The sequence below is a fragment of the Lampetra fluviatilis genome, chromosome 7 (assembly GCF_964198595.1).
Source record: "Lampetra fluviatilis chromosome 7, kcLamFluv1.1, whole genome shotgun sequence".
Lineage (NCBI taxonomy): Eukaryota > Metazoa > Chordata > Hyperoartia > Petromyzontiformes > Petromyzontidae > Lampetra > Lampetra fluviatilis.
The window spans coordinates 6510922-6521920 of NC_136281.1; positions in this window are offsets into that span (position 1 = coordinate 6510922).

Below are 10999 nucleotides of genomic sequence, written 5' to 3' on the forward strand. Positions count from 1 at the left end.
GTAAATGTAGGGTCATCTTTCAAAAGCTTGAAATTGATTGCAGGACTGCCCCCCCCCCGTCAACGGCCCACCCCCCATGCAAGCTTTTACATCGGCCTCTGTGGCACAAGGAGCAGTACAGTAATGTACTACCAACGAATGTACTATTCCCGTTGCATTCATCTCGCCTATAGCCAAACAGTTATTGTAACTCCAGAACCAAATTACCTCACTCCTTTTCATTATTCCTGACTCCTAATACAGTACTTGATCGATTTCACCATTGCAGTGAACTATTTAAATATAGTTGAATCCATTATTATTAGCAAGTAGGATAAACTGGAATTAAGCCATAATGCATGATCACGTCCTTTTCTGTCAGAATTACCGTGTTTACTGTAATAATTTGCATCTGTCAATATTGTAGGCTTCACTGGTCGAGACGTTACATGTATTTGTATCACTTCCAAAAATGTAATGTGCAGTAGGTATTACAAACTTGCATCGTCAGCCATTCTCTATTATAAGCATGGATAAATGTCTTTACCAATTTACCACACAATACTTTATATCCTCATCTACACGGCTGTGCAGACAACTTATTTCATTTCATTTACGACTATTTCTTTTTCCACATTTAATCTGCCACAAAGTGAGTTTATTTTCATGCGGAAAGCTGGTATAAATATAGAATAGATTCAGTGTTAACTTACACAGGTTTTATCATTCCTCCACATACAAAGTAAAACCGCGAACAAACACCTAATTTCATTAAAAATATATATTTATACACAACAATTAAATGTTTACTCTTGGTTTAACGTCATTATGTAGGATCCATGCAAATGTCAAAGGGTAATGAAAAACACCTCTATATTTATATTGTACTTCCCAAATGTAATAAAGAATGTTGTTCTTATCACGGTCTTGCAAGTGCAAAAGTTGAGTCAATAAGAATTGAATATTGTGGGGATTGTGATGTTTCTTAGAAGTTTCAAAAGAGGTATTGACAGAATGTTTATATTCACTCCATCACTTGGTGGCAAGAGGGCATACTTTGTTTTTGTTATATCCCAGCACAAGACATGATAATTTTGGTGGTTTAGACCAAACAATATCTCTGCAATGGAATAGGAGACAGGTCCCATCTAAGACAGTTGTTTGTACAGCGATTAAGTCCACATCCCAACCCACAAGACCGCTATAAATCAGAGTGACTGGCATAAGTCAGGCCAGCGGTAGTGCTTGGGGACTGTTAAACACAGGGCAAGCAAAGAGCCACCTATTAATTTGAAAGTTAAAAAAACGGCACCAACTCTTACAGGTCCAGTAGCAGCTAGAATCATCATTCTGGTGGAAATGCAACTCAGGGAGCACCAAAGCAATAGCGAGCGAGCCATGGGGACGTGCGCTTTTTGCAGTTACTCCCCATAAGCTTTCATTGTTCGGATGGGAATTAACAAGTATCGCAGAAGGGAAGTAATAAAATAATAAAAATAAAACATAATAAAATAATTCTCACGACGTTTCGGCTACAACGCAAGCATCCGTCTTGCGTTGTAGCCGAAACGTCGTGAGAATTCTTTTATTATGTTTTCTTTTTATTATTTTATTACTTCCCTTCTACGTGACTTTACCGAAAAAACCAAGAAGATGAATCCCTGCAGTCACGAAAGCTTTAAATCGAAAAGTATCGCAGAGGTTTGTGGAGTCCCCAGCAGACACCACAGATGGGGCCCCAGGCTACCTCTGATCTGTGTTGATATCGCATAGTCACTTGGGGAAAGTAATATGGCCACAGGGCCCTCTGTGGTCACGTGTTGTTGCTCATGGGAGAAACCGGCCATGGGGGCATTCTACAACAATCCAGCTCAAAGCCAACCAAGCCAACAGCCACACAATCGTTAATGTTCTACACTCCTTACAAATGCACACGTCCAGTTGGACGTAGAACAGTTTGCCCTTGGACTGTTGTTGCGTTTAACACTGTGTAAATGTCACCCTATATTTATAAACTCGGACAGTTATTATCAAAGAAATGGCAACAAAACCTTACAAATTATATGAAGAACGATGCATAGTTCTACTTATCAAAATAACCATGATTTAACATTCCGTGTCTTGGCAGAGTTTTTTTAAAGCTAAGAATGCATATTTGGTATGCTTTGGAAACGTTAATATTAATGAAATGCAACATAGCAATGTGCCTAAAGAAAATAATTTGTAATCAGTGTATATTGCACTGTATGTCAGAAGGATCAGAAGCATTGGTGATTGACAAACTAAATGACATAAACGTTTTATAGTGTGCAAAGAACCATGGAAAAGTGGATATTTTGCATTACACTGGGAGACAGAAAGCGGAACACTTGGATTAGAGAACAAATGCGAGTCAGACACAATCGTATAGATTGTGAAAAAAAGTTAATAGCCTCTGGTAGGATATGTCAGTGGAAGAGATGATGGCCAATGGTTAAGATTAATTACGGAGTGGCAACCAAAGGAGGGAACATGACCCTGAGGACATCCAACGTGGAGTCGAAGCAAAGAAATCAGCTCGTGTGCAGGAGCTGGATGGATTGTTGTATCGCGGGACCATGAGAGATGGCAACGACCTGGGGGGGTCCTTCATCCAGCAGTGAATCGTTTTGGATGACTAAAATATAAAATTACTGAAATTACCTCATAGAAACATTAGGCAAAACCACCTTTTGCTTTTTCGGGATGGAAAAACATTGTGCTTTCTTGAAAGCTAGACTTAAATTTCCCTACACCAACCATTTTACAAGGAATGTTGGATCAAATAAACACTATTGGTAACACATTGGTCATACCGATTAAATACGCAATACATTTAAATGACAGTACTTGTGATCATACATTATTTCAAAATACAGCACATATGTTCATGTATTACACACATATAGTGTTGTATATATTGTGACTGGTAACATAAAAAAACAATTACAATATGCACCTGTAGTTTCACTACCTACAGTATATAGCCTGTAGAGTATTTGGGATTTAGAAAAAGTAACCGTATTTTTATAACTGTAAAATAAAAAATAATCCAATTTTCGCACGAATAATGCCACGTCTTGTATACCGCTGCTTAGCTTTCACCCAATTCATTTATGGGTCCACTGTGGCCAGTCAACAATGGGTCACAACATAAAATAATTTCTATACTTTAAACGGCCTCTCACATTACATTTAATACCAGCACGGTGCCCAGCATGTACACCACATTACACTGTGTTCGGAGCCAATCTTCCAAAAGGAAAAAAGGAAATCCTAAGTAAATACCTGAGCACATAATAAAAATGTATGAGGCATTTTTAAAGGCAAAAATGTCAAATAATTTGTTTTAAATGAACTTCTATGTAGCTTTCTTAACTAAACACGTTCTAACATATTTGTTTATTTTAAAGCACACAATGAACGAATGTGAACGTTATACAAATATTACGGTGCATAAATGTGAAGAAAAACAAGAGAAGACTTTTTTTTATTACAATAGAAAATAAACACCGCATCAAGGAGTACAGGGCGGCACTAAAACATGTATGTGAACTTTTAACACCTAAAATAAGTCCCCACTCCGTTTTGCCACATCATACCAAACTTTAAATGTCGCGTGACCTCAAATGTTGGGGAATCAAATTCTCCAGAGGATTCAGCAGGGGAACCTTTATGACTTCCATCGAACACTGCGTTTGGAGACAGCATTCCATTAGCGCTCGACTCAATAGAAATATCCGTTTTAGTGGCATGTGTCATCATTCTGAAATATATATACGCAGCTACATAATTCTCAGTATCAATGAACAGAACAATTATGATGCAGTATCCACAATTGATGTTATGCCAGCATTTTAAATTGCAATACAAATGGCAGGAACAAAATGAGTTTGTGATTGTAGCTAATGTCGCAATCATTAGGTTATTTCAAGCAGAACATGTATGAGGTATTTACACATTAAATGTAATACATTTTGATTCTTGAAGGATTTTCGTCTCGACAAATTGAATTACAAATACATTTCTGAGCATGACAGCACTGACAAATATCTATGAAGCTACTTAAATGAGCTCAACGAGAAGCGAAAACATGTGGATAATAAAGCCCCATACCCAGCTGTTCCAGGAAAATGAGATACAATGATTTGCGCATATGGCGCATACATCATCATTGCATTTGGACTAGAAGTGACCACCCATATTTGTCACTGGGGAGCAAAACAAGCACTGTAGCATGTGCAAAATATCTACAACAATGGCTCCAAAAAACGTATTCATAAACTCTTTACACTGTATTTAATTATATCCCAATCCTGCATTAGCTATTGAGCATTTCAATATGAGAATATTTGTTTTTGTATATTGAGGTTAAAAACGCTATTTGTATATGTGTAGTGGTTGGGTATGTCACGATGTGGTGCCGGGCCTGCGAGGCCACGGCGAATGTTATGTTGCCATTATGTGTAGCCCGATTACTGGGCGCAGTACGAGCCCCTGCGGGGCTTGGGTGGGCGCTGGTTAACGCGAGGGCACCGTGTACAGTGTGCGGTGTGGGCTCCCGGTGAGAGAGCAAGAGTGTCTGCCAGCCAGGGTTACGTTGGGGCAAGATATTGTGGGTGACCTGCTGACACGTGATCGGATGATATTGGCGGGGGGCCACGTGGTATAGAGGAGCTTTCGGGAGCCTTGGGGAAAGAGCTCGAGAGATCTAGAAGGTGGGCGGGGCAAGAGGCAGAGCCAGCCCCGGCCCAGGCTGATATAACGGGGGCCCTGTGTGGGGCTCGGGGTTCTTGACCATTGGTGAGTGAAGATCCACGTCGGGTTGAAGAAGCCTCTAGCCACGCGGTCCAGGACCCAGCTCGTGGTCTGGACTGGGATAGCGGGACCGTGTCTAGTTCTGCCGTAGTGTGGTTAGATGGGCGTTCAACACCCGAGTGTAGGTTACGTTATGTTGTGTTGAGTTGATGTAATAGTGTTGCTCCCAAGACAACGTCTGGACTCAGTACAGATGTATCATCATGACAGGGTAATCCACAATAACTATAAGGCAATTCATTATATTAATTTGGAAATAGAAAAGGAAGTCTGAACATTTAGCACATTAGCAAAGGGGCCGTCCATAAATGACGTCATTTTTGACCTCGCCTCCCCCGCTCGGCACACGGCGTCACAAAGTCAGACCACCCTCAAATATGATGTCACAAAGCTCTACCCCCCCCCCCAATCATATTTCCATTTTGAAAATAAAACATGCTTCAAATCACTTTAAACTATTGTCATTGTCGTGCGTATTTAATGTGGCGCTGCTCTCTGATGTTGTAGGAGAAAACATGTATTAAAAAGGAGGCGTTGGAAACGTGAAATTTAGCATAAATTTCACTTTAAAATATTTAACGTCTAACTAAAACTGCAGATGTTGAGACTATTATATTGAAATTCTCTTATAATTATAAAATATTAAAAGTAATTATAACTATAAAAAAATACTTGAAACTTTGTAGTAGAATGAAGCAAAATGGAGAGTACAATTATAACAATCACATTCATTTCACAGAATGAAAAGCCCTGGTAGAATCATTAGAATCAAAAAGTTTAATAACAATCATTTAAAAAAATTACAAAATGTATGCTTTTCCATTCTCCCATGGAGAAGCAAAATGCTCTTTCATGGAATTAATAAAAGGTGACCTTAGTCAATTTAAATAATCAAAAGTTAATAATGAAAATTAATCTAAATTAGTGTTGTTATAACAATTCTATTTAGTTCATATTTATTTAAAGTTGCCCATTTTGATATGACGTCACAAATGTCTGACCCCCCCACCTCCCCCCTAGGTGCGTGACGTCATTTATGGACGGCCCAAAGCTAAACCAGGAATAGATCAGTGTCTTGAAGGCATGGTAATAATTTGACACTTGCTAAATACGAATTATTTTGACACAGGTGTTATTTCAGCTACAATTGAATATATGTGCAGAAAATGGAAGATTTTTATTATAATCAGCAGATGGAAAAGGAGCAAAAACAGGTCCCATGATGATGTCGGTTAAAGAGACAGAATTGGTTGGTGTCAGAGACGGAGGTCGGAGCAGATGGGAGCAAGGGTGAGCAACGTCATTCTTATAAAATACCTTTCGTGATATTTTTCATTTCCTCCCCATGATGATACTGCAGCTGAAATCCCAGGATGAGTTTAGTTACAGTACAGTACTGACATTGACATTGTCTCGGCAGTTGTACACCCAACAAGCAGAGAGGATGAGGCTATAATTTTACTAACACGACACTATCGGCTAATGATCTAAAGCCAGGCACTTAGGCACATGAACACGACACATTTGTGCGTATTAAGAAATCATAAAACTGTATGCCATCATTAATCATTGCATATTACGACACAAACAGCAATCTGAAACTTTTCAAGAGCACTTTGCTCATGCAGGGTCAAAAGTTTGTAATTACCATGCTGCACTTTTTTATTTGAACTTAAGAAAAAAACATGCAACAAAAGAGCAATGAATTTGACTGGGTCATAGAAACAAGGCCGTTTTTAAAATATTAAAACATCAAATAACTGTAAGCAAGAAGTTTATAGCGTCAGCCACAAATCATTGGAGTAGGGAGGAGATGTATTAAAATAGGGAGTGCATGTGCCCCGTGCTCGTTGACCCCCACATTAGATTTGGCAAGCAAGGCTGTTTCATGTCCCGCATTCTTACGATAAAATACTCATCCCACTCATCTCACCTTCGGCATCCCACTCATCTGGGTGTCTGATTAAATTATTTCCCATGTGCACTTAACCCCCTAAACCCAAAGGGCTTCCCTTTTATAAAAATTTTGATTTAGATGTTAGCTTGGGCTGCATTTAAATTAAATGGAGCATGTCACGATCTTTCGCCCTTCACCATATGTGCTGTTGGATGATTTTAATCAATACATAACCATCAACTGACAAACTTAATGACTCTTTTTTTTACTTAAGCACAATTACCAAATTAGATCAATTGAAAAAACTCTACATTCCAGTCGTTTTAACTTAAAGCAATTCACAAATGAAACAACACACCCCAGCAACATATATAAACTAGCGGCTAAAATATCCGAAGACTTTTTTAACATCTCTGACCTATTGCGACAAGGTAGCAATGCAAGTGTAGATCAAATTAAATGCAGTCCTTTCAGAGGAAAAATATACTGTCAGCCAGAAGTAAGAGTGACCTACGAAGTTCATCAGCTTGCAGTTACAAGACTGGGTGACAAACAAAATTGATACCACACATAAATAACTACTACTGAAATACAGTGGTCCATTCAATTATAATGTAAAATTACAAACTTACACTCATTTCTCCCTTCCTGTAAATTAAAGCAAACGTTGAGAATTGTCTCATTATTTGGTACTGATGTATACGTGACCAGATTTATATAACTTCATTAACACCGGGCATAAGTTTGGGGTGCGTCTGACTTTCTGAAGCGTCTTTTAATCTGCAGACTACGGAAAAACATTGTCGAGCCTTAAAAACATACCCCGGAACTCATCTTGCTTTTTAAAACCAATACCAAAATTGAGATATTGAGTCTCAATCCATTGCGGTCATTGGTAAACAAAGGTTGACTTCGATAGGGCTGGGAGGAAGCTCGTCACTAAATGTGGAACCCCTTCAATACCTCTCCTACACTGGGCATTAATTCTTGCGAGCATTCATTACGGCACTGGGCAGTCCCCCCGATCCATCCCTCCCTTTTTTCTTCTTCTTCTAAAGGGGTGTCAGACCTTAGGAAGACACCAGGGTTTATAGAGTGTATTGAAATCTTGATTGAAACGTGCGGCTTAGACAGGTTTTTCCATTGCACTGTAATCCGTAATGTGTTTGTGCTGGTGTCAATCCCCTCTCATATTCTCTGTGGCGTGTACCCGAATCGTTTTGTTAATAAAATGCTTTCAGAAAAAAAGTAGACTTCGATTTAACAAAAATGTCGTTTTTTTGTAAAGAAATTATCCGTTTTAACATTGAATATGTAGGTTATTGCTTGAAATACTGTTTAGGGTGAAGGCTCATGAAACTTGTGGACTATATGCAAGCTAATAATACAGCAGCTGCAGCACTGGCCCTTTTCTCGCATATTTTTAAGGCGACATCTGCCGAAACAGTTGTTGGTTCCCGGACACGTTCACAAATCACTCGCGCACAAAGCAAAACCAGACCACTGGTTCAAATTGCAGGCAGCGTCTGCGAGCGACAGTATTCTTCATTCTGAAAGGGTAGGTTAAAATAACATATACAGTTACCTCGATTACTAATTTTAAACAGGCATCCCCTGCAATTAAACTCTTTGCACTTTAAACCCGAGGCAAGCATCTTCAATTGACCTATTTTTAAACAGGAACAATTCGCAAACAATTAACGGTTTCTGAGTAACTGTAGAATGCAGAGCCATGCAACATATCATAAAACGACCATCTGTAACCTATTCCTAGATTCTGTAATGTCTATGGAATAAGCCACACTCTTGAAAGTCTAACACTTTTATCTTTTCCTCCAACATCTGGATATAGAATTCCTAACAAATGATCAGTATAATAGCGGCATATGGTTCTGCCACACATTGTTAATCACCAGGCTGTATTTACTGTAGAGTTCCAAATGAACAAATGACAAAAATGTATTCGTAAAATAAACACATATTTTAACCATGGGATTTTCATAATCACCAGGGCCAGTTGAATATAACATTTTATTCAACACAAATGAGTAGCTTTTACCAACAACTTGGTGGCTCATGCCTTGAAAAAGAGCAAAATTGCCAAATGAAACAAATTTTTGGTCCTTTTAAGTCATCTCCATTACTTTGACATCAATTCTGAAAATCAAATAGTGGTCGATGTCTAGCATTCTGAACAACTTTCCATCAAGTGAAACAAAACTTTAACTGGGAATATTATTTTTGTAAAACCTGGCGACCAAAGGCCTCTTCTCCAGCTCGGCTGAATGATGATTTTCTTCATTATTAAAGAGTAGGTTCCTATATTGCATTCGTGTGGCCTTTGAAGTGTGATGCCTGTCAACACACTCGCCTCTTGTCACTGGGCTTGTCCAAGCTGTCAACTGTGGCTGATGCTCCTTTACATCTCCCTTCTTATGACAATAGTTACATACAAAAAACATTCCTAGGAATGTTATCAATTCTCCATGTGTACAATTCCGCATGAAAGAATGATAAAAGTCACAACCTTGAACAAAATTTTGATGCCAAATCTATGACTAGACATTGCTTGGACTTGCATTATTTTGAACATATCACAAGCAATAACGTTTTTAGTGCGGTTTGAGATTAGTTTATAATTCAAACAGCAGAGATCCCTCCAAAACCTACATATACTGCACATATGTAAGACAAACTATAATGAATTGGATATTAATAATAGACTGTGCAGATCGCACGAATTGCTTTAGTTTATTTATCAACAGAATAACCGAACATCAAATGGACTTATGTTGCATGATCTATACATAACTGCGAGGGGTTGAAAATAAACGCAACCCCAGCAGGTTGACAATATTTTATTCGTGCGCACGCTTTAAATGCGTTCAAAAGCCCCAACGTTCGGTAAACATATCACGTTTAAAAAGTGATGCGACCAAAATGGTAACTGTATAATGCATGCACGATACACAACACTATTTAGGGTATAGTGAAGGGAAGAAAAAAAAGAGTTCAGTAATTGTATGCAGTGTAAAGTCGTGCGGGTCGGCGCCACTCGACGCGAGGCTTTCCGAGATGCCGTCTTAATTACAGCGACGCCTAAGTGACCGCACAGCGACAGCTGGCCCGACAACCACGGCGGCATGTCGCGACCAAGGCAAAATATAAATGAATGGCCACTTGCAACGCAAAGGACAGATTTTAATTAGTTTTCCACGGCTTTGCAATAAAAGAAAACGTCATGTAGGATGGCGCAGATGAAACACCACCCTTAGATCCACGCCATACGCTAATGACAAATCACACAAAAATTACATTTCGGATCAAGACAGACGATGAACAATCCCAAATCAGCCAGCCAGCAAAGATGCCATTGTACAATAAATAATTTAGCAAGTCACCATCATCTGCCATGGTCAATTCACTGCTCGGCGAAGGCCTCGCCAAGCCACCGCCATCTCTCACGATCCTGCAAATACAATCATCCATTTAGCACTTGCACACAAACTGATTTCATCACTTAATCTCCAAGGTAGGGGTACTCTCAAGAACGTTCAATTTCTTGGCTGTCACTCCGTTATTATTCTCGACCATCAGCCACCATCTCTTTTAGCAGACATACCCTGACCAAACCCACTTTTCTCCATGTGAATGCTGTTCACCTACGTGTTCTCTGATCCATGTTCATATTTCTGTCCCTCAGTGTAATTCCGAGCATGCATCTCTCCATTCAATTGTTCTTTATTTTTTGTTACTGACCATACACCTTTTTTTAAGCACATTGGTATATTACTTCATTATCAGGCTCGACCTTTCAAAAGCACTCCAACCGACACCATGTATTGCTGCCTTATAATATGCAAATGGATACATGCACATTTATTGCAATTTACTAAATACGTTTTAGCATTTTGTATATTAATATAAAACACGTATAAATACTAATTTAAAGCATTTGGTATTCACACCGTTTTAATAGTGCAAGGCCATCAAGAAGGCATTGAGTCTGAAATAGTTGCAAAATAGGGGGCAATTTTCCTGTGTGTAATCTCCATTCAGTGATTTGCTTTATTGTTTAGGATTGGCAAATTTGGACCACGATGTTGGCACACAATGGCCTCCTCAAATGAGATCAGGGGATCTTTAACGTACACTGTGAAGCGTACGGGAAGGGCGGACTTTCAGATTCGAAAAGCGACTGCAATACGCGGTGACTGCTCTACCGCTGGGCCAAGTCACTGCCACAAAGGCATAGCTTATGATAGAAAAACACGAATAAGACCTTAA